The 26,521-nt window shown below is 39.1% G+C and overlaps 1 protein-coding gene across 3 annotated transcripts in view; it reads left to right on the forward strand.

The window, feature by feature from the left end:
- Prkcq (protein kinase C theta) overlaps positions 1 to 26,521 on the forward strand; it is a 125,281-nt gene that overhangs the window by 18,635 nt on the left and 80,125 nt on the right. Inside the window, exon 2 of one of the 3 annotated variants that reach the window (XM_020182801.2) lies at positions 14,061 to 14,239. The exons of the other annotated variants lie outside the window; for them this stretch is intronic. The gene's annotated coding sequence lies outside the window, so the exon portion shown is untranslated. The remainder of the gene's footprint in view (positions 1 to 14,060; positions 14,240 to 26,521) is intronic. 3 annotated transcript variants of the gene reach the window in all.

A 26,521-nucleotide genomic window follows, 5' to 3' on the forward strand; every position in this document is an offset into this window, starting at 1 on the left:
TATCATTCTATGAGGTATGGATTCTCCATTGCTAACATTTTGAGAGGATTTATAAAGGAAAAGAAAAAGCTGTGAAAACAATAGAACAGAGGATTCATTTTTTCTGAAATAAACTTCCCAACAATTACAGGGGGAGGCAGGTGGTCTTTAAAATACTGCTCTCCACCTGATCTCAAAATATTCCAGAAAGTTCTTACTATGCCAATACCTGAAATTCTGCTAACTAGGATTTCAAGGGACGCAAATCCTCTTAAAAATGCAAGTGCTGGGAGGAGATTTCCTTACACCTTGGAGTGGCTTAATCAGTAACAAGGAGAAAGTGGGAATTCTTATGGGGAAAGGGAAGGCTGGGAGTTACCCAGCTAAGAAACATTTACGGATCTTGCACTTAACATGTCAGGCATTGTTCTGGGAATTGGGAATACGGACGAGAAAAGAGGGACAAAATAGTAGCCCCTGTGAAGCTACTTTCTTTTGGAAAAGAAAAATAAAAACATTAACTGCTCATGAGTAAAATAATGTCAGGTAAATGGCAGGGGCTGTGAAATGCAAACAGAGAGGGAGAACTCCAAAGACCTTCTGGAACCTGGCTTGTTTTTACATTACTAAGTGTTTCCTTTTTGTGGAAAGTGAAGAAGAAAAAAATACCTTGTAGGTGCTCATTGCCACAACATTACATTTTTTTTTTTAAGGAGGGTGCAGATGAGTCATTAAGTGATTTAGAAAACACACATTCTTCTTTCACTGACCCAAGAATGTAGAAATCTAGTCTTTCTCTTTTCTCCAGGCAAGCTGGGGCTACACCTGGCTCTTTTCTCATAACCGTGTTCCTTTGCTAGTGTACACATGCCTGGCACTTGGTACACAGTCAGGGAACAGAATATAACTAAAAGGAACATGACTGTTATAATCCTTACTCATAATGAAGGTCTACCACTTTTACTTTTAATCCCTAACTTTTTATTGCCTATCGTTGAAATTTTAGCAACTAGGCAAATGAGTAGAAGAAACCTCAGAACTGCCTAATTAATTCCCACTCATGCAACCCAGGCTATGAAGCTTTCACTTCCTGTCCTCTTGACCTTCTACATGTGTCAGCTCTGAAGGGATATGCCTTGCTGTGTGCCATGGTTCACTTGGTATGGTCCTCTCCAAACATTGCACAAGAAAAGGAATAGTCCTAGTGACTTTCCACGAGGATATTTTTCCTGGCCCTTGTTTTTACATCCCAAAGATAAAAATCATCTCTAAGAATGTCCCCAACTCTTTATACATGAAGATAAAAGTAGTAAAACATAGTTCCTCAACTTCCAAATTTTATTTCTCTTGCTGTATCAAGGTGATCTCACAAGTACAAAGAACATAGCCCAGGAGACTCAGCTATTCCCACTATTCCAGGAAGCAGTGATTCTGCTCCATACCCCCTGCTCCTGGGGCTCTTTGGAGTCCATATGTAACTTCCTAGACCATAGCACCTTCTCAGCTCTTCATTTTATACCCATGAGGTTCGCTTGCTAAACCATCAGCTGAAGTTATTTACCCCATATCTTTTTTCTCAATTTTCTGGTTGTATTTTATCTAAGTCATCTTTACTTTAGTTGAGCTAAGGCTGTGGTTTTGCAAATTAAATCAGTTGTGGGTTTCTGCATAGGTCTCCTCCATGTGTTTACTAAGCTTTTTTTTTTTTTAAATATTGAATGTCTGTTTTCATCTTTACAGTTGTGTAAGGGAAGATTTGTTTTGCTTAAGGTTCTTTTAAATAAATTCATGGCTATTCAGAAGGACATGTCTTAAGAAACCAAAACAATTTAAATGTCTTGTTTAAAATACAGCTTTAGCCACAGTTGAATCCCCTTGAAATTTTAAAGCATGTACATAATAAAGAGATTATTTGGTTCATGTGTCTGTATTTTATACTTTGGGCAAAGGGAATTTGTTTCATGTTTCTAAACAAGGAAGAAATTTTTAAGGAAGACAGCTTGTGTGGCTAATGTGAAGAAAGAGTGGAAAGCATAAAAGGCAAATTAGATGGGTACTAACTAAAAGTTTATTGTAGTAACCTAGAGAAAATATCTGACATTCTCAAGCTAAAGGACTGAAGATGGTGACTGAATACAACAGAAGTAACCAGTTTAAAATGCATGGACTTGTTGCCCAGGTACACGTAGGCGATGAAGACTCGCAGTTGACTCCAATAGTCCTCTCTTAGAAGACTCGGTAGATGGTTAATTCCATTGATCAAGACAAAAGAAAGAGGAGAGTCACAGGCATTTGAGGAGAAGGTGGAATTCATGTTTGTTTTGGTTGTGTTTGAGGGGCCAGTGAACCACTTGTAGAAGTCTTACGCATAGTTGAAAATATGAGACTAAAGCAAGTGAGTATATAGCTTAACAAAAATGTACTTTTCAAGATTATATCACTAATTGAGGTATCACTGAAGCCATCCAAACAGATGAGATTGGTCAGAAAGATTGGTAGCAAAAAAAAAAAAAAGGGGGGAGTTATATCAAAACCTAGATGTATTCCATAATATTTCAGTAAAGAAACAGGACATAGCAGCAAACATAACAGTGATCAAAGAGGTGGAAGGAGAGAAGAAAGGAATCAGGACTAGTGAGTGTGATATTGAGAAAGAAAAGTGAGAATGAGCTGGGCCACCTGGAAATTACTAAGTCATTGGTGCCTTTTTAGAAAGCAAGAGTGGCTGTGGTGGGCAGTGTGAATCAAATGGGAGAGGGTAGAGAAGTGACTGGAGGGTGTATGTAGGAGAGGGAGGCCCACGTCTGCAGAAGCAACCTCAGAAGCGGTTAGAGAATGGAAAACGTGTGTTTGTGAATGGGAGTGGGAGAAGCTGAAATCATAGGAACAACAAGAAATCAAAGGAAACAATGATTCTGAGCGTGTGGACCCAGGAAGGGCCAGATGCATGGAACAGATAGAGATTTAGAGAAACTGAACCAGAGAGAAGGAAGTTGAGCAAATTTGTCCTGTGGCTTTCATTTTCTCTTTAAGATAGGCATGTCAATCTACCTGCAATGGAGAAAGAAGAAGTATAGTTTAGGAAACCAAAAGAAAACAAAGTGGAATAGCCTCTTTAGGAAATGGAAAACAGACCAGGAATAAAATCAAAAACAAAGATTGTGTACAAATTCAGTAACAAATCAAATACTTATGTTATGTATTGGGTTTTTTAAATTGTGGTAAAAACAGACATGACAAGATTTGTCATTGAACCACTGTTAAGTGTACAATTCAGTGGCATTGATTAGATTTACAATCTTTTGCACCCAGTTCTACTCTGTTTTCTCATAGCGATCTCCTGGATCAAACAGGAACTCTGAACTATTGAATGATACCTCTCAGTCTCTCTTCTGCTAGTCTTTGGTTACCCCATCTACTTTGTGTGTCTATGAATTTGCCTGATCTTGATGGCTCTTATTGTTGCTTTTGAAGCATGATTCACAAAATGAGAAAAAAGAAGGAACAACAATAAGGTAATCATTTTTATGAAAATGTTCTATAAATGAGGAAATGAGGGTTTTTGATTTTTGTTTTTATTTTGGTTTTTTATTGTTGTTGTTTAGCCTCCCTGCTGCTGGGATTACAGGCGTGTACCATCATGCATGACTCAAAGCAGGAATTCTTAAACCACACTTTCTTTGCTTAATCCGCCATCATCTGGTATTCACTTGCAACTCATTTCTATAATTTTATAAAATTAGTATAATGTGTTACCCTTGAAGTGATTCAAGTTATCTGCATCCTTTGAAACCCCCTAAATTCAACTCCAGATTTAGTATTTTATTTGTCATATGTATCTACACAACAGTGAATGTCTTTTCCCAACCAAATGATAACACAGATTTGTAATTTGGTAAATATTTTTCTGTGTAGCAGTCTGTTTCAGAAGATTGCTTTACTCATCTGAATGTATGCTGTCTGAAGTGGAAGTTTCTAAAAATAGCTTGTATGTGCATCATTTAGAAAGATGAGAAGTTTTGCTATTAAGACATGCAAACAAATACCACCCTGCTTTCTGCCAGATGTAGGTGAGGTGAACAGATCTCGAGAGGAGATTCAAATGAGTCACTATAATATGAGACTCGGTTATTTTTAATGGAAATGATTTTTTTCTAATAAGAGACTTATTGGAAGACACAGCTCCTATTGCAATCATCTTCCTGACATGACTTCCATTTTCGTTTTCTGTGAAGTCCCACAGAGGTGACAAAATTCCCACCGTGGGGATGAGTGAGATGTGCCTCTTCTTGTGGCCTTGTATAATAGACACGGCTTGGCAGACTCTTTGTAAACTGAGAGCTATAGATAGAATTGTAGCAGCCACCGCCTCTAAATATTGCTGACCTAAGCTATCAGAAAGGGAACTGATCTCACACTGTCTCACTTCCCCAAACATATCCCCCAGTCCAATTCTAACTGCCCTTTTATTTCCAGCTTTGACCTCCTTTCTCTCCTGAAACCAAAGAACTGCAATTGCTTCAGTGATTTTCTGTGTGGACTTCACACAGAAAGGTGTGAAGTGACCTTTGTCGTTTTGTGTGTGAATTCAGTATCCCAAAGAGACTGGAATCTTTTTGAAGATAGTATGTTTTAATTCATTGAATCATTTTACAGATGAGGACATTGGACACAGAAAGGTAAAGAAACTTGCCTGAAGTCACACAGCTGAATTCAGCAAATAATTGAATAAGTCTTTCTTCCCTAGAACTACTTAAATGGGTTTTCCAAAAGTTTGTCTCTGCAACTCTCTGGTTTTTTTTGTTTTGTTTTGTTTTGTTTTTGCCATTTCATGGCTAATCAGCACATTTTTGGTCTGAGGAACTTTCTGCACACTAGATACAATTCTGTACTATTAGTTACGTTTTCATTTTTAAAATCATAATCACATTTCAGGTCCTGCCTCCCAGAGATTATACTGATTGAAGTTTTAGGTGCTTGGAGACTATTTAGTGACACATTTACAGAATTTAAATTTTAGACAGCTGTCTGTAGTTAACTGGAGCTGTTTGTGGAGAGGTCTTGTTACTTTGCATGTATTCTCTAGGGACTCAAATGCGTGACCAAGGAGGTAAGTACAGGAATGAATGTTCACAGCAGTATGGTTTGTAGAAGAAAAGGGGGAAGACTAGAAATAGAGAGAAAGGATTATAAAATATATTTATCTCTATGGGCTAGAATGGTGTTTCTCAGTGTGGTCTAGGGAACCCTACAGCTCCTGCAGATCCTTTCAGGGAGTTTGCAGAGTTGAAACTAATTTCCCAGCACTGCCAACGGCTGCTCTTTTCCCGCCGACTCAATACCGGGGAGTTTTCCAGAAGCCGCCTATTCTAGAAGCAACAGATGGAACACAAACCAGCAAGAGGAGCCCGTCAGACACTAAAGAGAGTTGCAAAAATGTCAGTTAGTGCCATTTTTTCCTCAAATGTTTGTTGCTTTGGAAAATATTCATAAAATGTGTTGCTTATAACAATATATATTATAACATGGGTTTTGTTGTTTTTAATTAATAAATAATGATTATAACATTTTCTCCATATCATTTTCTAATATCAGTAGATATAAGTCACAAAAACCAAAGCTCTTCAGCATCCTTAAAGGAGAAAAGGAATCCTAAGCCAAAAAAGTGTGAGAACAAACTGCTCTAGAGCAGAAAACAAATAAACTGAGACCACCTACAGCAACTAGGATGACTTGTGAAAGGTTGCTAAGTAGAATGACTCAACGATGGCTTACAGAGTCTTCAAGCCAGCAAAGCATGCTACATGTGAATGTATGTTTTTAGGAATACATTGATATGTCCCATATATATGAACACAGGGTAATAAGCTTCAAATTCTGCATAGAAATTCTCTTGAAGGGTGGTGGGGTATGGCACTGGGGACTTCAAATATATTGGTTATGGCTTATTTATAAGGTGGAATTGTATGTATGAGTACTCATTAAGTATTTTTAATACTTTTGTGTGCCTGAAATTATTTATTATATAATTTAAAAATCAACGACTATCTACAACTCCACAAGAGAAAAACAACCTGCCTTTAAAATGGGCAAGGATTTGAATAGGAATTTCTCCAAAGAAGATATGCAGATTGCCAAGAAGCACCTGAAAAGATGCTCGACATCACTGATCACTAGAAAAATGCAGATTGAAACCATGAGATATCATTTCATACCCATTATGAAGACTACTACCAAAACAACAGAGCATGACAAGCAGCAGCAAATGTCTGGAGAACCTGGAAACTTCATGTACTATTATTGGGGATATAAAAATGGTAGAGCTGCTATGCAAAACAGTATGGTGGTTCCTCAAAAAATAAAAATAGAATGACCATATGATGCAGAAATTGTACTTCTTGGTGTATATCCAAAGCAACGGAAAGCAGGGTCTTGAGGAGGTATTTGTGTACTTATGGTCATTAGTAGCATAATTCTCAACAGCCAAGACAAATATCTACAATATCCATTGATGAATGGATGAACAAAATCTGGTTTATGTAAACAATGGGATATCATTCTATCTTCTAAAAGGAAATTTTTTCCTATACTACCATATGGAAAACCCTTGAGGATATTAACCTAAGTGAAATAAGCCAGTCACAAAAGGACAGATACCATCTGATTCTGCTTATTTGAGGTATTCTTAGTCAAATTCTTAGAAACAGAAATTAGAATGGTGATAGCCATTCTAACTGGGAAGGACTTGGGAAGGTGAGAATGGGGTGGGAGGAGCTTACTGTTTCATAGGTACCAAATTTTAGATTTGCAAGATGAACATTTGGACATAGATAAATAACAATGTGAATATCTCTATATATGTATATATATGTGTCACTACTGAACTGTACACTTAAAATGATTAGATGGAGAACATTATGTTCTATGCTTTTTACCACAGTAAAAAAAACCCTAATAGCTATAACAAGATTTTGTATAATAAAAAAATTTCCTGATTTCTTGTGCTCACTCTAGTTATCATAAAAATGAGTTAACTATTTCTAATTGAATATCTTGACCATATTCCTCACTTCAGTCCAGTCCTTTACATTGACTTTTATTAAACATTCTGCCCTTCCAGAGTATTCTCTACTTCCTTTCCACTTGCATAAATCCTACCCAGCGCAACTCTAATGACTCTCATCTTAGAATGCTCACCCACAAACTGCTTCCTCTAGGATGCAGTCAGGAACCAACCGAATTCACTTGGGTTTCTTCTGCCTTGAGGACCTATTCAACTACTTTGCGTACAACTTTCTGTCCATTGCTCACATAGTCTCAAGTATTGCTTGGGAAGTATTTGATTGCTCCCCTTAGAATTTATGCCTCTGGAAGACAAGGGCCATAATAACACAATAAGCTGGATGAATGAATAAATGACTCAGTGTAGTCTTTAAGATGCAGTTGAGCTGAGTGCATTAAGAATTAACTATGGCATCTTTTTCTGAACTACTAAAGCTTCACCTCCCTTATACTTACCTTCCTTACAGCATGCTGAAATTTCTTTTCCTCAACAGCTTCATCAAGTGCCAACAGGCACTTCTCCCAGCCTGGATGGAGAGTGAGGTGGGTCAGCCCTTCCTCCTCTCCCTTCCTCCCACTGACATCCCATTTTCATCACCCTTTTTGGCCAACTGAGTTTACTGTTAATTGATACACAAAAATAATTACCACCAGGATGGGACAACCTTGTGGTATTTGATGTTAGTTCCTCACTGTTCTACTTCCCAGCTGTGAGTCCTTGGACAATATACCTTAACCCTTTCTCTGTTGTGGTAAAATATACATACCATAAAGTTCACCTGTTAGCTATTTTGAAGTGCACAGTTTAGTGTCAAGAACATCCACATGGTTGTACAACCTCACCATCATCCATCTCCAGAACTGTTTTATCTTCCCAAACAGAGACTCTGTACCCATTAAATAGTAGCTCCCATTTCCCCTTCCCCCAGCCCTTGCAGTGACCATTCTCTTCCATGTCTTTATGGATCTGACTACCTCATTTAAGTGCAACCATACAATATTTGTCCGTTTCATGACTGGCTTATTTCATTTCCCCTAATGTCCTCAAGGTTCATCTTTGTGGTAGCACATGTCAGAATTTCCTTCCTCTGTAGGCCTCAATAATATTCTACTTTACCCTTTTCAGCCTCAGTTGTCTCCTCTATAGAATGGGATAGTAGCCCATTTTCAAAGGGTGCTCTAGGGACTTTGTGACATCACGAAAACTGAGGGTCAGTCCTAAGCACAGTGAATGCAAATTTAGTTTCCTATACTTCTCTTTCTAAATTATAAGTTTCCTAAGGACCAGGGAAAAGAAGTACACCTTTGTCACTTCCCTAGTTCCTGATGTCACTCATTAGTGCAAGCTGTGTAATTATTATTGTACTCGGTTGAATGAGAGAATCTCTATTTAATGAATTAGAGTTGGCTCCAAGAATGCCAAAATTATAAAAGTGATCCTCTCTTTCACACTTCTCCACTACTGCTTCCTCTAAAGATCAATAACAAGGAAAATGACAGCAGGCTTTTGTTACTGTTCCAAGTGACAGAATACATTGGAGTGTTGGATCCCTAGAAGCTCAGGTAAGAGAGAAGGCTGAACAGACATGGGATAATTCAGCTGCTGAGGCCAAATTGAATGAATTAACTAGAAAAGACCCAGCTTTCCCTTATGATAATGTATTATTGTCCTTGGCCTAAAGTCAATTAGAGTTGATCACTGTGGAATTAATTATAGTATTTTCTCCTTGCTGTTAACAGCATATCTGTGGTCATCGTATTATTAGAATGAGCAAATTGGTACGTTAGTCAACAGGGTGACCAGATTGTTACAGAGGGAGGCAAGTCTGTCTGCTGAAGAACTGTGGGTGATGTTGATTTTGGTGGAAACATAAAGCTGCCCTGAACTTTCCGCAATGTGTATCAAGTGTCAGGAATTAAACTCAAAATGGTGACTTCTTTCCAATTGACTTTCATTGGTAAATTTCCATGCAAAACTGTACTTCATATATTATTTGATTGTTTAACCACTGTTTTTCCAAACCTCTTTCCCAAGAGGTGATAATTTTGCTGTAGTAAGATCAATGATATAATCAGTTCAACTTACCTAAGGGAGAAAAGGACAATAGCAGTCTCTTAGCATCGTGGGGTTAAAGATAATTTGTCTCCTTCCCAGAACGGGTGCACAGTGCTCTTTTCAGTCTGACAGCTGCCTACACAGATCATAAGTGAAACAAGGTCACCATTAGCTCAACCCAGAAAAGATGCACTTCAAGAATGAATGACAGAGCCAAGTGTAGGATGCACACCTGTGATCCCAGCACTCAGGAGGCTGAGGCAGGAGAAAAGAAAGTTTGAGGCAAGGTTGGGCTACGCAGGGAGTTCCAGGACAGCCTGGGCTACACAGTAAGACCCTATCTCAGACAATAGGAATAAGGGACATGACGGCAGTGAGAGTTAGTGGAAGAGAACAGATTTTGTGAGTTCCTGTTCCACGCTGGCATTCCTTTCAGTCCAGGACCTCAGCCCAGCTCAGTGTATATCCCTGGGGAACAGCTCTCTGGGCCATGAAAGACCTTATCAGTAAACGTGCTGTTAGGAGAGAGTTCACTTGATCATTGATGACAGTGTTTTTAGTCTGGAGGTGTATGTTTGCTTTTTATGTAACCACAAAGCAGTGGTTAGTTTCTCTCTAATAGATAAGGGTGACAGGAATTGACATTGGCTTTAAAATGATGCATGAACTCTTATTCTGTGAATATTCTTGAAGAATGTAGTTATGGCATTTCTAACAATGTACTTGCCCACTTTTTCCCAAAATCACCCTTCCCCATTTTGTTGTTTTCCTCTGTTTGGAGACAGAAAGACAGAAAGTATGCCCAGCAGACAGTGACAAATACTGTAGCATTCGCCTTGCTGCCAGGTTTGGTATTTTCAGATGCCTGGGCTCCACCTGTGTGACTTTTTCTTCCTTTCTTTTTAAAAGTAAACACGGCAGGATGTGAGCTCACCCATAACTGAGCACACAGAAATACAGGAACTGCTAGACTAACTAAAGAACACAACTTCAAAGGGTAGTAGCGAGGAGTCCTTGCCTCCTGCTAGACATTTAAAGGCTGAGTTCTCCCTGGGAAAACACTTGACTGGTAGGGTTTGCCGACACAGTGACTTCCCAGCCTGTGATTTTTCTTAGAGTCTTCAGAAGGAAGTCTGTGTTGGTTAAGGGCACGTTAGCAGTGGGGTTTCCTTCTAGCTTTGGGGACTTGGACAGTCAAGTAGAAAAAGAAATTATTTTTAATTTGTTTAGTAGAAATAGTTGAGAGTGTGACCTGGGCCTTGCATTGTCTGTTTCCCCAGCATATTCCTAGGCACACCTAGGGCTGTATGCTTAGGATGTACATAGCCATTACGACCTCCAGACTTTCCAGATAAGGAATATGAAGCATGAAACAGGCAAATGACCTTGTAACATCAAGTTCAATATTGCACTGATCTTCTGGTACCTAGTATGTACCTCTCTGTGCTGGAAGCTAACATTTCTAAAGGGATGGAGAAATACACCTGACAGTCCACCACTGTATTACACTCAAATTCTGTTTTGTCTCAAAGGAAAAACTGGTTCCTCTAAAATTGTAGAGTCTATGTTATAAGCTATTCAAATCTCCATGGTTTCTACCAGTGATTTGTATTCAGGTTTTTTTGCTTCCACTAAAATGCAAGTATCTCAAGGATGGAATTCTAATTTCCTATCAGTGCTTGCCTATCTAGAATCCACACTCAACAAACAGTACAAATGTCGTTACCGAACAGATCAGTTATAGATTGTTCCCATCACATGAGAATGCAAGGACATATCTTCAAGATGGTAGGTGTTTCTCTGTAAATGCATTAGGGTTAGCACAATGGTGAGTGCAGCTACTAACCTTAACAGGCCATAATCCTTTACAGGTGTTGGAACTAAAATAGACTGGAGAGATTAATCTCTACTCCCACATTTTATGGGCAAAGAAGCTGAGTTTCAAATAGGTTACATGACTTTCCCCAAGTTTACCCAGTTCCTCATGGAGCTTTCTATTGGCCTCATCATTCTTAGTGAAAGCAGAAGTATCCACAATTAGAACTGCAGTCCATCTGTTCAGCCCAGGCTCCTGCCTCCAGAAGAATCACAAACTTTTTGGAAAAGGTGTGTGGTTGCTTTCCTTGACCTTAAACTTACTGCTGCAGAATTGCTTTGTCTCAGCATTTTAATAAGTTCATATAGAAACCAGATACTATCCAGAGAGTTTTTAAAAAAGCATTTAAAAGTTGAATATGAATGTATTTGGAGAAAGGAAAGAGTTGATATTATTTCATATGGAAAAAGAGAAGGCTTGGAGGTGATTTTAATATGCACCATCAATATATAAGAAGAATAATTGAAAAAAGAATGCTAACTAGCAGTATCCTCACTCAAAAGAGGAATAGGCTTGGACTGTAAGAGGAGAATTACTATGTAGGTATCTTATTTTAAAAAAAGATAGACTTACTAATATTCATGCCAGCCTCACCTACTTTACATTTTTGTGAAATTAGACCTGTGAAATATTGGACTGGAGAGCCTTTGTGTTCCATTAAGCTATTTACCCAGAATCACTTGCAACACTCCTGGGGGGAACATGAAAACACCCAGCTAGTTCCTAGGGAGCAACAATTCATTTCAAATCTGGGAAAGAGGGTCCTTCGTGGCAAGTCACAGAATTCTGTTCTTGATTCTGCCTTGTCGTTAGCATTTTGCAGAAATAAACGTCCTGAACGAAGACTTAGAAGTCAGGCCCAATTACAGCCGAACTCACAAAACGGGAAGGGTCAATAGTGACATAGACTGAAAAACTAGGCTAAGACCAAATTGACATCTACATTTGGTACAAGCCTTTATCTAGACTTAACACTTTACCTGGTCCAGAGCAAGGTGGGGAAAATATGACTTTAAAACATGATGATGACCTGACTCAGGAGTTTCAGTTAACCAGTATTTCTGGATGAGTGCACAGGTGAATGCAGCTTCCATGAAAGTCAGTTCATTCTTAGTTTACATAGATTGGATTATAAAACTCTAACTTCTTTTGCTTAGATAATATCTGTTGAATAGGATTATCCTGGATATCTTTTATAAGCATGTTGCATACAGAAAAGATGCTGAGCCTCATTGGTCACTAGGAGAATGCAAATCAGAACAAACTATCTTCATACCTAGTACAATGGCTATTACCAAAACAGCAGAAAATAAGTGTGGGTGACATAGAGAAAATGGAACTCCCATGCATTGTTGATGGATATGTAAAACTGGTACAGTCACTGTGGGAAACACAGTGGTTCTTCAAAGAGTTAAGCAGAACTACCGTATGACCCAGCAATTCTACCCTTAAGTGTGCTCAAAGAATTGAAACAAAGACTCAGATATTTGTACATCAATTTTCATAGCAGCATTATTCACAATAACCAACAAGAAGAAATAGCCCAAGTATCCATCAACAGGAGAATGGACAAATAAATGTGGCATGTCTACACAATGCAATATTACTAAAAAAGAGATGGAATTCTGACTCATGCTACATCATGGATGAACCTTGAAAACATTATGCTAAATGAAAAAGTCCAGCCAACAAAAGATATGATTTCATTTGTATGAGGTACTGAGAGTAATCAAATTCAGAGAGTCAGAAAGTAGACTAGCAGAGTCAATGGAAGGGGCTAATTGGGTGTGTTTAATGGGTACAGAGTTTGGGATGATGAAAAAGTTCTGGAAAAAAATGGCAGTGACAGTTGCACAATAATGTGAACTTACTCATGTCACCAAATTCCACACTTAAAGATAATTAGCATAATAAATTTTATGTTCGAGGTATTGTACCAAAATTAAAACTTATTAAGCATGGATTAGCTATCCTGGCAACAACTAGCACAGAGAACTATGAAAAACTTCACGTGTCTGTGCAAAGGAGATCTAGATAGCCGGTCTAGAAACTGGAGAAAGAAAGATAAGCAAAGGCATTGGGGATGTTTACCAACCAGAAGAATAGGGCTCGGGCTAGCTGAAAGGCTCTCCCATGGCAGAGGGTCCCTCCTGAATCAGCTCACTCAGAGTACCCTTGGGGCAGTACTTGGATCAGTGGGAGAGGTGGTAAGGTAAACTAAAGGAGGCTAAGAATAAAACCCAGGACCTCAGGCCTGCTAGACAAGCAGGCTACTCCTGAGCTACCTCCCCAGCCTGCTAAATTTCAGAATAGCATGGAACTTCTAACTAATTAGAACTGTATCTTTAGGAAAACAATGAATGTGGTAGCTACAAGGGAACTAGACCTCTAAATTCACTCCCATTCTTCCTCATATTAGTGACCATCACATAGTACTTAGTCACATCACTTTAAAATACTAAAAATCAATTTAAAGGGCTAGAAATGTAGTTCAATGGTACAGAGCTTGCTTAGCATGTACAAGGCCCTGGGTTTGATCACCAGCACTGCAATAATAATTATAATAATAATAAATCAATCAATCAATAAATTAATTAAAAGTACTTCCTCCCTAGGTAGTTAAGAAATAGGTTAAAAGGAGGTCATTCCTGTGTAGAATGCCTCCAGTCCAAAAAGCTGCCTGGCTTCCTGAGCTTACCAGAGACCCAGAGGAGACATAACTGGACTTGGGTATAGAAAGCCTGACTTGCATGTGTTTCCTTCAAATTCTGCTGGTTCCAAACTCAATCACCTTGGACCCCACTCATGGTAACCCCTGAAATTGGAGAGCCCTGTGGTTCACAGCACAGCTGGCCTCCACCTTGGGGCAGCCATTCCTGCTGGGTCCCAGGCTGCCAGGCAAGAAGAGGGCAGTGTCAGCGAGGAGAGGAAGGCAAGATTCAGGGTCCAGTTGACTTCATGTGCCTGTAGACAATGAGATCATTCTTCCTGCAGAGAAAAATCTCCTCCTTCCTCTTTCTTTTCCCTGGTTTGCCTGAAGGCAGATACTCTGTTTATATGCCTTGCCTTTCATTCCTGCATCCCCAGTGAGGAAGCCCTGAACTGCAGAAGGAGGAGGAAGTGTGGGCAAGGGCAAAAGCGGAACCAGAGAAAGCAGCAGGGGTCCTGCTCTCCCTGGACTCAGCGTGCAAATCTCAAAAGGAGTGGCTTCATCACTGGAGCAACTGGGCTGAGAGTGTCTTTGGAGAGCCCTACAGAAGCACGAGGTAATCACCGTGAAAGATTAAAATTACCTTTTAATCATGGGCTCTGCAATAAGGAACAGCCACAGAGAGCACAGTGGGAGCCCAAAGGTTTCTTGACAAAGATCTCAACATAATTTGCTCAGTCAGATGCAATTAAAAATAATTACTTACAGAATGGCACTTAGCTTACAGGAGATCAAAACCTGTGAACTGGCAGAATCCACCCCGAGGCTGGTAGGAACATCGCAGCCTCTCACCCTCAGGGAACCTCTAGGGCTCCCCGGTGGGGCTGTCCCTACCTGCACGGCACTGGGCAAATAGCTTCACCTCTCCATCCCATCTGTAAAACATCATGAATGTGATGCAAGATGATATCATTCAAAGTGGGGGAAACACGTGAAAGAGCCTTCAATAAATGACAGATTCGTTAGCTCTCATTCCCATTCATTTCTCTAAAAGGTAAACTGAGGTACAGATTAATGAAATTCCTTATTGGTTTCAATTCTTTATTAGAACAAGATGAAATTTCAGTTTTTTAAGTAAAAAAAAAAAGTAAGAAAGAAAAAGACCTCCAACCTTCCTACAAGCATTCAGCACATACCTACCTACAGTGAAGAATCAAGAACAGTAGTTAAACCTACTCATGGGCTGGGAGAATTTGAGGATTGGAGTGGGGGTGGGTAGTTTCAAGATGTTCTTGGTTTTGCTGTTTGAAAGAAGAGAAGCTGTGCTCGCAGGGTGAGTTAGCTCTTTTCTTTCTTGCAGCCCAAGGACATACCCATGGGGTAGACGCTATTTTGGGCCTTCTCTCCCCGAAGGTTCTTTCCTGGAAAAACAAATTTGAATTTCAAATTTTTAAGCCTCAAGAAGACATTTGTGCCAGGAGGATGAGTTTGCTTGTTTTTGTCCTATGGGCTATGGGACCAGAACAGAAAAGAGCCTGGTGCCCCATTTGGTTTTCATTGTTCATCCTTCTCCCTCCTTTGCCAGAGAATTGACTGGAGGAAGAATAGCGGAGGAAGGAGAGGAAAGACAAGCACTTTTTAGAATATAATAATGAAATTGTATTTTGCTATTAGAATAAGTCTTTATCTCTTTCAAAAAAAAGTCTGGTAGTGATAGTCTTGTTTGTTTGTCTTGCTGTACTGGTGGTTTGAACCAAAGGTCTTGCACTTGCTAGGCAAGCACTCTACTACCTGAGTTATACCCAGTCTAGTCTTATTTGTTTCTTGCTGCAGTCATCTTTGGTATGGAATTCATTTGTCTGTAAGTTTAAGTGCTATCACAGGACTCTAAAATGACAATAACAGGTGGTTGACTTTTCTCCAGTTGACTTTTCTCCCACTTAAGAGTCTAGGTTCAGACTGACAAGGGTATTCCCAAGGTCATTGCCAAGGCAACTCACCACCAGCACTTCCACACTCCAGGCTGTGGCAAGTGACATGATCCAGCCTGTAGACTGCACCTAAGCTAGACCAGGTTCATTAACCACATCTAAACTGTAAGGAGGATGAAGGGAACATGTGTCCAGGGACCACTGAGTCTCAGTGTAGGTGAAAGGGTTGTTCCATAGACTACCTTGTCCTTCATGTGCCTTTTGTGAGTGACCACCAGCTATGCATAGCCCCCCCCCTTCTCCTTATCCTCCTTTTTCTTGCCTTCCTGGCTCACTTTCCTGGCATCACTCTGGTCTTTATTCCATTCCCACCTGATCTCCTCCTACTTGGCCTCTCTGTCCTTGTTCCAGATTAGGAAAAGAGGGAGGTAGGGAGACCAGCACCATCCATAAACTCAGGTCCAGGTTCATGCACAGCTTGGCTTCTACAGACTTCCCTGGACTGTTCTCACTGGCCTTAGGGCAATAGGAGCCCTGACATGTGACCTGGATCTGTGGAAAGGGCTCATTCCACTATTCAGTAGGATGGAAGAGGGAATCTACTTTACTGCCACAGCTTCCCTAGGGTGGTGTCCTACTTCCCAATAGGACATCAGGAGGCATTTCTTAGTAAGTCCTTTGTAAATCCATGCTAGTAGGTTTCACAGCACCTTTTGGTACTTCAAAGACCACATGTGGATTCAATATCATGGGGAACAATACTTTGGGAAAAAAACAAATTTGCCACTCTGAACAAACTATTTTTTTAAGAAACTGTGGATGTTTGCAGTCTCCTAAATTGGGAATCTCCCATTGTGAGGACTGAAGGATTCTCGGAGTCATGAGCTATGACTTCCATGTCTACATGCTCTCCACAGGACTTTCCGCAGACAAAGCTTCTGATAAATTGCTGTTAAATGGAACAGTGCCTTGTTAAATTATCTCATGTTATCAAACTGAATAATCTGAATGGGTGTGAGGTGACACCTGGCCCTGAGTAAACAGTTATGACAGTGAAAAGAGGCTAGATTTGGAATTAGGTGACTTGAACCATATCACTTACCAGTTCAGTAGATTTGAAGAAGTCTTAACTTTTGCACCCATCAGTTTCTTCATTCTTGATAATGGAAGCAATCCATTCTCCTTCACAAAATTGCTAAGATTGAAAAATGACTAAATATTTATGAAAAGCATTTTCTTTTTTTGTTATACAAAATCATTTTTAAGAATTGTAATTATGAACTACAAAAATAACCATTTAAAATCACCTAAAATCCAATCTACCCAAATAACATTTTGGTTCAAACATTCCCCACTAAAATGGATGTTAAGTTTTTATTCTTTTAAATGAGTTCCTGTTAAAAATACTTTGGGAGGTATGTCTTTGACTTAACAATGTTATGCAAATGCTTTCATTTTAAGTCATAATTTGCTCATTGTAAAACTCTTGTAGTTACAGGCCATGATATATTTAAATAATGTATTTTTGGACAGTAAGGCTATTTCTAGTTTTACTATTATTAAATAATGCTTAAATAGGCATTTTTGCATGTATAGCTTCATAAACTTGTCTAATTATTTTAAAGTCATTTAATATCCATTTCCTCTTATAAAGATTATATGAGTCTGTTATGGTGAGAGCTGCTTCAGAATTCATATTTTATAAAAATAAGTAGTATAAAGTTATACTCTGTACAACAGTGAACTATTGGGGAGCATTAATATTTGCAGTCAGTGGAATAAATTGACTTTTTTTATGATTTTTTATGATTTTGCTACAAAATTAGTTTGCATCACAGAATAAATTTTTTTCTCTATTTTCAGAGCTTTTGAGGTATTGGAATTGCAGAGATGGGATTATATAATTGGCTAATTTGCAGATCTTTTATTTCTAGTGAAATTGAACTCTTCATGTTTTATTGACTTTTTATAACTTTTCATTTGTAAATTACCTGCTTTTCATCTTTGCCCATTTTTAATTGATGTTTAAGAGCTTTTCACATATAGGTCAAATATTTTGCCACATTTTGCAGTTGTGACTGCTTGTCATCTTAAAATACTTTGCTATAATGTTTACGACACATCGCTTCTTTAGTGTGGAAATGTTTTTCTTTATGGAGTTTGACTGTGGTGTCATATCTGAGAGGTCTTTCCTAATTCCAAAAGAATGCAAACATTAAATCTACATTATCTAGTACTTTTAGAGGTTAGTGGTTTCATTTTTGCATTGTTTCTCATCTGAATTTAATTTGATGTTAGCATTGGTATAGGTTTTAGTCAATGTGCACAGTTCCACTTACTAAGAAATCCTTCACTGGTTTTGAATACCATTGTCATTATAAATAAAGGTCTTCTGTATATTTGGAACTGTTTTAGGACATTGTATTTTGTTCTGACCACCTGTTTGTCTCTTCTGCCTTCAGTACCGCACTATTTCCATTATTAAATCTTTATTTTAGTATCTAGTAAGGGTAGGGGAAAAAGAGAGATGAATAGGAGGAACATGGAGGATTTTTAGGGCAATGAAAACACTGTATAATACTGTAATGGTGAAAACATGTATGTACCCATTTGTCCAAACTCATAAAATGTTCAGCACCAAGAATGAACCTTGAGGCAAACTGTGGTCTCTGGGTGATGATGCATCATTTTTAGGCTCATCATTTGTAACAAATGTACCCCTCTGGTGGGGATGTCTATAAAGAGAGAAGCTATGCATGAGAGCAGGGACTTACAGGAACCCCTTTTTCTTCTTCTCAATTTGGCTATGACTTGAAAAATAAAACCTGTGAACTTCTCTGAAAAATAAAATCTATTAAACCAAACCAATCAAAGCTGCTGTTTTCATAGAGCTTTCATTCAAGGGAAGAATATTAAAAGATAAATAGAAAATTAGAATAGACTTAGAAGGGATTGCAATTTAGCAAATATTGGGGTACAAATATTACAGGGCATCATAGAACTGTGTATCAACTCTGTGGGGAAGGAGCAATTTAAAAAATTCCACTCTGTTACAGCTAGCAACCTCTTTATTATTATTCTGTTTATAAAACTATTTGTACACTGTGAAGTTCTCTATGCATACTAGTAGTTATTTAACACTAATCTATACTAATTTATGCTAGATTCCTTGTTGAGTGAAGACAGTTATTCACTCTACCTACCTTTTACTCTAAAGAACAATGTAATTCCAGTTACACATGTGCAGTGTTCTCTGAAGAGATTGTGGTTTTATAAGAATAGATTTTATTACTGACTCATTAAGTTAAAAAGAAATAGATTGAAGCATGCTTCAAATAATGTCTCTGATCATATAATAATTTTAATAGCTCACTACAAATTCACAAAGTAGAAGCATGACATTTCCAAGTAATATATTCAATAACATGTACTTTTTTATTGTTGTGCTGAATGGGGGTACATTGTGATATTTACACAGTTTCTTACAATGTATCAAATATATCATACTTGAATTCCCTCCCCTCATTCTGGGAATAATTTCAAGGGTATCATTTTTTGCATTTATACACAGGTGTACACAGTATTTGCACCATATTCATCCTCCATACCCTTTCCCCGCCACCTCCCCCCTCCCACTGGTTCCAACTCCCTGCCCCCTGCCCATCCTGTTCTCCAAGTTTGTAAAAGAAAAAAAGAAAACAAATGACATTTTTTTTGCTTGTTTGAGATAAAGTAACTACACAGATAGTTTCCTTGTGACATTTCCATATATATATGTATTATAACCCCAGTTGTTTCCTCTCCTCTATTTTTCTTCAAATTACCTTAGTCCCTTTCTTATGATGGTTTAAGAATTCTCTATTCATTCTTGTATAAAGAGTATATCCAACATATTCACCTTCTTAGTTTCCTTCTTTTACCCTACCCCTCTTGTATGTGACCTCCCCTCAGTGTGACCTGTTTTTCATCATATTGCTGCATTTGTGTTAGGTCTGTAATCCACAGATGAGAGAAAATGTGTGGCTTTTGGCCTTCAGAGTCTGGTTAACTTCACTTAAGATGATGTTCTCCAGTTCCATCCATTTACCTGCAAATGACAGAATTTCATTCTTCTTTATGGCTTAATAAAATTCCATTGTATATAAATGTCACATTTTTTTGGTGGTACTGGAGTTTGAACTCAGGACCTACACCTTGAGACTCTCCACAAGCCTTTTGTGTGTGTGTGAAGAGTTTTTTCAAGATAGAGTGTCACGAACTATTTGCTGAGGCTGGCTTCGAACCGCGACCCTACTGATTTCTGCCTACTAAGTAGCTAGAATTACAGGTGTGAGCCACCAGCGCCTGGCAGAATACTACATTTTCTTAATCCATTCATCCGTAATGGGGCATCTTGACTGTTTCCACAGCGTAGCTATTGTGAATAGTACTACAATAAACACGTATGTGCAAGAGCCTTTGTTGTAACCTGCCTCACATTCCTTTGGGTATATCCCTAGGAGTGGTATCACTGAATCATATGGCAGTTATTTTCAGTTTTTTCAGGAGCCTCCATATTGTTTTCCATAGTGGTTGTACTAATTTATATTCCCATCAGCAGTGTAAGAGGGTTCCTTTTCCCCACATCCTTGCCAACATTTGTTGTTTTGTTCTTGATGGTAACTATTCTAACAGGAGTGAGGTGGAATTGTAACTAACCACATACTTTTTAAACCATTTTTTTCTTCAGAGGAGTTTAGGTTTGTAGTTTCTTCATATTCTTTGTGTATGGTGAGTGAAATGTGAAGAATGAGCAGTTAGCTGGCTTAGGACCATCATTCTCCAAATGCCATGCCTATCCACTGCATTTGAGGTGGGCACACTGTTCAGAATTAACAAAACCAGTACAAGTTGCAGACGTTCAATGAAAATGGGCCGTGAGGGTTGACATCTGGTTGACTAAACAGTCTTTCAGTGTAAGTAGTACTAATATTCTGCAGGAGCAAATCCAATCATGCATTCAAATCAGATTACTGGTCAGTGATGTCCAGAATAGTGACATAAAGGAATAGTGGGAAGACGATGGACTTTTGACTCCTGGTACCTTTTCTGCTGCAAATTAGACAGATAACTTGTGGAGATAACTTGCCTTGATTTCACTGCACCTTAATTTCCTCGTCCATTATATGGGAGGCCAAACCATTTGCTAACTAAGGAATCTTTCAGCTTTCAAATGAGAAGAGGACAGAAGGTGTGGGGGCCGTTGACACACACACACATAAACACACACACACACTCATGAGCACAGAGAGAGAGAGAGGATCCTCCAACTGACTTATTTCCTTTCTTCCTTCCTAATTAGAATTGATCCATCCATTCACTTATTCAAGATACTTGTTGTGAGCAGACTATATGTCAATTCTTATGCTGTTTGTGGCCCCTAAATGAGATGGGAATATGAGAAAGAAAGACAGACTTCCCCCAATCCACCATATTCCCTTCTCACAGTGGACCTTGAAGACACTAAGCTTGAGGAAGAAGTGATAGGAGATGGTGAGGAATGGACAGGGGAGATAGTCTTAGCATTGCCACAGACTTAGGACCATTTCTCAGCATTAGCCCTATTGATGAATTTGTGGTGGCAGGCTAGTCTGCATTGAAAGTTGTGTAGTAATATCTCTGTCAACCTGTGAAGTGCCAGTAACACTCCCTCCCTGATATTTGTGACAACAAAAGTGTCTCTGGTCTTGACCAAATGTCTCCTGAGGGCAATCTTGCCCTACCTGAGATGCACTGACTTAGAATTACCTAAGAGTCAGGTTCTGTGCTAGATGCTGGGTAAACCATGATGATGAAGACACAAGCCCAGCCTCATGGAGCTTACTCTAGCACAACTTCTCTGACTAGAGCATGAAGTCACATGGAAGCCTTACTGAAGCCAAGATTGCTAAACTCACCTCCAGTTTCTACTCAGAGATCTGGGAGGGGTGGAGGCTTTGCATTTCTAACAAGTTTCCCAGTGAGGCTGATGTTGGAGGGTCTCTCCAAACCACACTTTAAGAACCACTGAGTGAGTAGTTCCATCCTGCAGGTAGGTGATGCCCACAACAGCTGTGGCCAGGAATACAGTAAATTCAGATTCTTCAGAGTCAGAAATTGGGCCCCCGATAAACTACTCAACCCACAGTCAATCTGTAACGTCACAGGAAGAAAAACAAGTAGCAAATCCCATAACCTAGAATAATGGCAGTACGTGGTAAGTTTTATAAATTAAATTTTGGTCCCCTCCTGAATTAACAGGTTAATAATGCACGGGCTAGTCTAGGAATCTAAACACTGCCTAATTATACAGTCTCTCTGGATTCTAAGCTCCAAACATTTGCAAACAATCTGCTCATTTGTAAGTTGGGGGCATTTCTGTGTGCAGCGAGATGTGGGCAATTCTCAAAGACCTAAACATGCACATGTATCCCAGCTTTGCTTTCTTGCCCTTCTGGTCCCCTCCCCTGAGCCCCCCTGTCCCTGCATTTACAGCATCCTGCACTGATGACAGTGATGTGGACTGCCAATGTCTGTCCTAGCTAGCACCTGAAGGATTCCATGTATATTATTCTGCACAAAACTGTCAGTTCATCTAAAGACTGCACACTGCTATTTCCGCTCACTGTGGTGACACTACTAAATACTGTATTTTCTCGAAAAGTGTCACACACCCTCGAGAGGAAGTGGGGTAAGATCTCAAAGCAGCACAGTGAGCACTGGAGTGTTTTGGGTACTGGCAAGTACAGCTGTACAGCAGTGAAAGCTCTCTTTGCCACTTCTCATCCTGTCTCCTACATCAAGTCCATGTCAACAGGCCATGTCACTCTGCTCATAGAGTAAAAGGGATAAGAAAGCAGATCCCAGGGGCTCAGATCAGGGCTCCTTCCCTGATCTCCTCTAGCAGGCAGGGCTACCTCATCCTGAGGTCTCACGGCCTATCTAGAGTAGGAACCATATTACATCCACATACCCAGTACAGTGCTTGACAGTGTGGTCAGTGGGTTTAGCAAATGTTTACTGAGTAATGGCAAAAAGTAAATGTGTGCCACTTCATCTGGTTGGCCAGAAGTTTAGGTTTCTCCTGGGCATGTTAACCAATTCTTGGAACAAGTTTCCATCATTTTTTCATTAGGAAGAACCATTAAGGACATTTTGGAAAAGTTCCTTTACCAAAATGTTGTATGTAAGTACCATATACAACATTTATAAATGCTGGGATATGGCTCAGTGGTAGACTTGTCCAGCATACTCAAGGCCCTTGGTTCATTCCTTGTACTACAAAAAAAAGGAAGGACAAGAGTCTGTCCATGGTGACTGACAAGCACCTCACAGAGACTAGAAATGCAGGAAGAGGAAGAGGAGGGAAATTATAGGAGATATGAGAGCATGGAGAGTCTAATGTTCTCTACAATTAGAGGACTTCTTATTACTGTGAGTTCAGGGAGAGCTCTACCCCCTAGAGGTGACATCACACATAGAAGACATCTACCCATACTGTCCCATCTCAGCTAATTAACTTTGGGAACTTTGGAAGCAGACAAGTATGCCTTGGGAGAGTCACACTTAGAACACTCTTGATGATCCTTAATTCAGACAACAAGAAGCAGGGTGTAATGAAGGAGGATTTGGAACCTGAAGACCTGTCAAATTCTGGCACTCCAAATGTTTTGTGGCCACACAAGTCACTTACCCTCACTAAGTTCCATCTATAACATGATAAAGTGCACACCATGTTCGTAGTTGGCCTGTCCTTAGGATTGTGATTGGAAAGATCTCAAGAGACAGTATAGGTCAAAGTCTTTCAGGGTTAATAACAATTATTAATGCTATAATTATTTTAAGTATTGTTAGGCACATAGCTAGTAATACCTTCTCTACCTTGTAATATTTTTTGAAATCATAGGTCATAAATGATACTTTATTTGAAATGAAGTATGGCCCCAATCTTTGTAATGGAAACCATACATAAGTTGTCATAACAATGTCAGTTTTCACTGTTACAATGGGGTGCATCTAGCTCAGAAGTTCCTCCAGTGTGTCTCTAGAACCATCTACAGCAAAGTCACCTGAGCAGTATGTGAAGTGCAAATTTCTGAGCCTCCCTTCCCTCTCTGGATCGAATCCAGGGCCTTACACACGCTAGGCAAGCATTCTACCACTGAGCTACATCCCCAGCTCAAGAATATACATTTTAACGAGCTTGCCACATGGGTTCCATATGAAGTTTGAGAACAACTAATCTAGAAACATCACTCTTGGATATGACCCTAATTCTTATTTTCCCTGCTAAAGGATATCCAACTGATTCATTGTTTAATAAAGACTTCCTGACCATCTACTGTATCTAGTATTTAGTGCTAAGTAGTTTAGAGGATAGGCACAGTAAGATTTTACAAACGACCATAAATTCTTTAAGTTCTAATGGTAGAGCTTATTCCCTACCCACTGAGTCAGAGCTGGCTCTGAAATCTGCTTGGAGCGATTGATGATGGCAGAAGTGTGTTGACTAAGTTCCATGACTGACTCTCAAAGGCCTTGCAGTCTCTTTCTCCCTCTTGGAGTGGATCAGCCATGCAAACAAGCCCAGAAAACTTGCTGGAGGATAAGGAATCCCATGGAGACAGAAGCTGAGCTGTCCCAGCTATCCCTTGTGGAGGCCTCATAAAAGAGTGACCTCCAACTGACATCCCATGGAACAGAGATGAGCAATCCAATTGAGCACAGTTTAAATTGTTGACACAGAGTTATGAGAAAATAAATGACTGGTATTTGAATTTTGGGGTCATTTGTTAAACTGCAAAAGAGAACTCAAACAGGAGCAAAGATGAGTAAGAAGCAGCTGTGATCTTTTATTCCACCCACAGTAGAAACAGAAGTTCACTAATCCCTATTTCGCTAAATATAGGAAGTCTTATAAGAAAGGAAACAATCATACCATTTGTGTTTTTATTATGGGAAAGACTAGGGAAGTGATCAGATCCACTGGGGAAGCAGAAAAGAATTTCTGATTGAGTTGGTCCAGAAGTGGGGTCCTTGAAGGATGAGAGATTTGAAAGACAACAGATGGATGCAGCTTTGGATACAGGAGATGCATAAACAAAGCCATATAGACACACTCAGGGTATATTCAGCAAAAAATGAAGCCCCAAGAGGCTGAGACTCCAACAGAGAGTCCTGCTATGTGGGGAGGACAAGCTGAAACCAATGCATGGAGTCTTTTAAAGCATAGGCTAAGAATTAGGATTTAATTCAACAAAGATTAGGACAGTTTTCTCAGGTATAGTGTAATTTGATCAGATTTATGATTTTATAGGGTAATCTGTGTCACACATTAAAATTAGTTTCAGAATATTAATAATGTCATTTCAGGTGTTTTGCTTTTTACATTTCAAGATTTGTTTGGCATTCTTTGTTGGCTGTTTTTGTTTAGAGATGCCCTGTTTTTCTGGAGAGGGGTCTTGTTAATTTGCAGGTACCAGGGCAGTGCTAGTTCCATCCACAAATCCCCTTCATTAGTCGTTCTAACAGATGGTTGAGTGTTAGGCTTGCATTTCTTTTGTCACCATGTATTGTAAGGGTTTGTACATACCATTTTAATTCACTTTTGAGATCATACTTGTAGGTAAGTGAGAGACTAATATGTAACCTGATCCTGTTGTCATACTACTTCATAGAAGTCTTAGCAACAAGGTAAAATACATGGCTTTTCACTAGTTACCATCTTTCCTCTGTACACATTGCAAAAGAAGTTATTTTTATTATATGTTACTTTTGACAGCAATAGATCACTTTACTCAACAACAACTTTTACCTATAGCACTTTTCTGTCTCATAATGAAATATAAATGTAGGGCGTAGTTTAATTTGCCAAAAACTTTTCTGACCTAATGTGCATCCAGTTTGTCTGAGCAGATGTAATTAGAAACCATGGAGTCTTTTTCAATTTCTTCTCATTCCCAAGTTTACTACTGCTTAATATGTATTCTGGCTTCTACATGTTAGAGGGTTTAATAAAGTGATGACTATTGTTATTTTATTCCTGTGATACTCTCTCCTGGTATCAAGAAATCTCGAACTAAATCACAATAATAAAAATGCAGTCCAATTTTTTAAATAAAGAAGTATCCTAATTCTTATTTCATTTGCTGCACAGGAAGGGAATTCAGAATTCAGTTGATGGAGAGTGTATTGCACTTCTATTGCTTTCTAGTTCTATGGAATTTTTCCCCGTCAGGTTCGGGTATGTGGACAACCCTACTATCACCACAAAGCATTAGGGAGGTGTGACTTGTGGAGGGTGAATCAGCCTAGGCAAGTAGATGAATCACTATCCAGTGAGTCAGGGTACTAGAATTCTCAGGTGACCCAAAGCACACCTGCTGAGCAATTATTCTCTGTCATGTACCTGCATCAAAGCGATGTGTCAACCACAAATGAGATCACACTCAAAGGTGAAAATATTGTACCAGGAAGAGTAAAGATTCTTGGCAAATTTCAAGAACGTATTGTGATCGTATTTTGCAGCTGGAATAGCAAAAGCATGGAAGATTGGGTGGACATAACTGATATCCATCATGATAAGTGCTGGTATCAAGATGACTGTATCTGAGGGAAGTAAGTGCTATACGGGAGATATATGTAGGGTTTTATGAGGGCTTGGTAGCAGAGCACAGATGAAGGTCACATAATTCAACCAAGATATGCCCCTAAAAGACTATTTCAACTCTTCTCCTGCCCTATTTGGTACAAATCAATAAAGTGAAAAAAGCCTATTAGAAAATATATCAGAGTCATAATACTTGTAACTAACATTTACTACGCATCAGTGCCATTCCAAGCACCTTATGTGTGTTTGCCCATTTAATTCTCATAGCCCTTTGAGAGTACTAGTAGTAATAGCAGCACTTTCCAAATGAGAAAACAGCCTTACAGAGGTTAAATAACTC

The sequence above is a fragment of the Castor canadensis genome, chromosome 15, assembly GCF_047511655.1.
Source record: "Castor canadensis chromosome 15, mCasCan1.hap1v2, whole genome shotgun sequence".
NCBI lineage: Eukaryota > Metazoa > Chordata > Mammalia > Rodentia > Castoridae > Castor > Castor canadensis.